Consider the following 3097-nt stretch of genomic DNA (forward strand, 5'->3'; position numbering starts at 1 on the left):
AGCAGTGGAATCACAAATTACAGGCCATACTATTTTCAAAATTAAGCAATTAAGTGCGGAGAACGTCGAAGTTGCAATTTTAATTTCCTTTATTACTTGATGACTGCTTTCGAACCTAAGCTCATTATTCAATCATCTACTAACCTATGTAGTAAAATTCATTACGACATCCACATGGTGGTTCATTCTAGTTCAAAACTTCTTGCACATTAGTGCTGCCGGTCGTGATGGCCGATCGGTTCTAGGTGCTTCAGTCCGGAACCACGCGGATGCTACGGTCGCGGGTTCGAATCCTGCCTCGGGCATGGATTTGTGTGATGTTCTTAGGTTAGTTAGGTTGACGTAGTTGTAGGTCTAGGGGCCTGATGACCTCAGATGTTAACTCCCATAGTGCTCAGAGCCATTTGAACCATTTGAACATTAGTGAAGGGCCAAACTTCATTCATCTGACTGTGCAACGTTACTTTCCACACTGCGATGTCTCAGTTAGATGAATAAAACTTAGCTATGTACTAATTTACAAGAATTGTTAAACTAGAATTAATAGTCACGTGGTGTCGGATGTTACTGAGTAGGTTTGTGGATGATTTGATAATGAGCTTAGGTTCGAAACTAGTCCTGAATTAATAAAAAAATATGAACATTGCAACTTCCAGCGTTCTCTTTCAACTTATTGCATAATTTGTGTGGTGTCACCGCCAGACACCACACTTGCTAGGTGGTAGCCTTGAAATCGGCCGCGGTCCGTTAGTATACGTCGGACCCGCGTGTCGCCACTATCAGTGATTGCAGACCGAGCGCCGCCACACGGCAGGTCTAGAGACACTTCCTAGCACTCGCCCCAGTTGTACAATCGACTTTGCTAGCGATGGTTCAGTGACAAAATATGCTCTCATTTGCCGAGACGATAGTTAGCATAGCTTTCAGCTACGCCATTTGCTACGACCTAGCAAGGCGCCATTATCAGTTGCTATTGATATTGTAAATAATGTACAGACAAGAGCTACGTTCAACATTAATGCATTAAAGTTAATTATTCCACCATCTGCGTCCGTTCTTCTAAGTTCTAATTTCCTTGCCCTGTTCCAGACCTCACGCCAGCATGCGTGAGCTAAAACGCGTGCCTTTCGGCTTCCTCTAAATTTAGTGGGTTGGTCTCCTGCCAATCCAAAACATTTTGGCGACGAGGTTTTCTGCGTTCTTAACTATACTGCCCTGCAGAATGAGATTTTCACTCTGCGGCGGAATGTGTGCTGATATGAAACTTCCTGGCAGATTAAAACTGTGTGCTCGACCGAGACTCGAACTCGGGACCTTTGCCTTTCGCGGGCAAGTGCTCTACCAACTGAGCTACCGAAGCACGACTCACGCCCGGTACTCACAGCTTTACTTCTGCCAGTACCTCATCTCCTATCTTCCAAACTTTACAGAAGCTCTCCTGCGAACCTTGCAGAACTACCACTCCTGAAAGAAAGGATATTGCGGAGACATGGCTTAGCCACAGCCTTGGGGATGTTTCCAGAATGAGGTTTTCCCTCCTGCAGCGGAGTGTGCGCTGATATGAAACGTCCTGGCAGATTAAAACTGTGTGCCCGACCGAGACTTTCTTTCAGGAATGCTAGTTCTGCAAGGTTCGCAGGAGAGCTTCTGTAAAGTTTGGAAGGTAGGAGATGAGGTACTGGCAGAAGTAAAGCTGTAAGTACCGGGCGTGAGTTGTGCTTCGGTAGCTCAGTTGGTAGAGCACTTGCCCACCAAAGGCAAAGGTCCCGAGTTCGAGTCTCGGTCGGGCACACAGTTTTAATCTGCCAGGAAGTTTTATACTGCCCTGATTTACTTGTGTAATGGTTTCGCCACCATCTCCAGATGTACTGTCCGAATTTTACCGCTTGCAGAATCAGCAGACGCAGGCCTTAGGGGATGCCCTTGGACAGATCGTCCAGGGTCAACGAGCAATGCAAAACGATGCGGCAGCCGCTGCTCCACCGCTAACGCAGCCACAACATGCTGTTGCACAAAATTTTCGACCTTTTGATGCTGCACTGGAAAGCTGTACGGAGTGCTCCCGCCAATTTGGATTCCATCTCGCCGCCTACAGAATTCAAGGTAACGAGCGGCAACCTTTTTTGTTAGCATCCGTTGGCGTCCAAACGTACCGTGTGATAGTCAATTTATTTCCCTGACACGACGTAACAACTCTGTCCTACGACGAAATTTTGTCTGCATTAGATGCATATTTCAAAGAATCAGTCAATGTAGTTGCAAAAAGGTATGCCTTCTTTTGTACAAAACGTATGGCCGGTCAGACAAATAGTTAGTGTGTTGCATCTTTGCAAGGCCTTACTAGGGATTGTGCTTTTGAGTGTCAGTGTGGACTCCCTTATTCAGATACTATGGTACGTGATGCAATTGCACAGAACGTTTCTGATAGTCGTATAAGGGAACATATTTTGAAACTAGTCAATCCCTCCCTTCAACAAGTGATGGACATATTGGATCGGCAGGACACACTTGACTTTGCTCAGGAATCATTTGAAACTTCGCCACCCGTGTGTCAGGTTAACTGGCCCGCCGGGCGCGCTGCACGGAACAGTAAACAGTCCTTGCACCCGGCCGCGCAATGGCCACCAGGCTCTCAGCCACGTGTGCCATGCAGGCATGCAAATGCAGTGCTAAAATCATGCCCGCAGTGTGCTACTAGACATTCGCGTGATAATTGCCCGTCACGCCAGGCTATTTGCTTTTTCTGTAATAAAACGGGACATGTTCAGAATGTTTGCCAGAAAAAGCTCCGATCAGACACTCACAATCATTCCAGGCCCTTTGCTTCACGCCAGAATCGGAATTGAACCAAGAATACTCAGGCTCGTGAAACTTCGCCCATGGAAATTCATGTAGTTCATTCCTCTCCAGTCAGTGCCACTCTCTCAAACAGTGTGTTCGTCCCACAAAAAGTGTGCGTCGACATCGCCGGAAATACTATCCAGTCGGAAGTGATTTTGTACCAGTGTCAGTTCACGTTGCACGAGACAGTCGCTCTTGTCATCAACAGGACAATAAACTTTTTGTAGACTTGGACATTAACAGCCAAGCGATACCA

General features: G+C 46.7%; 2 non-coding genes across 2 annotated transcripts; one reads left to right on the forward strand and one right to left on the reverse strand.

Moving 5' to 3' along the window:
• Positions 1-1286: 1286 nt before the first annotated feature.
• Trnas-cga lies at positions 1287-1361 on the reverse strand. The gene has a single exon. It is a non-coding gene; the product is annotated as a tRNA-Ser (tRNA).
• Positions 1362-1716: 355 nt separating this feature from the next.
• On the forward strand, positions 1717-1791 carry Trnaw-cca. Its single transcript has one exon. It is a non-coding gene; the product is annotated as a tRNA-Trp (tRNA).
• The last annotated feature ends 1306 nt before the right edge of the window (positions 1792-3097 follow it).

This window comes from Schistocerca piceifrons, chromosome 8 (genome assembly GCF_021461385.2).
Source record: "Schistocerca piceifrons isolate TAMUIC-IGC-003096 chromosome 8, iqSchPice1.1, whole genome shotgun sequence".
Lineage (NCBI taxonomy): Eukaryota > Metazoa > Arthropoda > Insecta > Orthoptera > Acrididae > Schistocerca > Schistocerca piceifrons.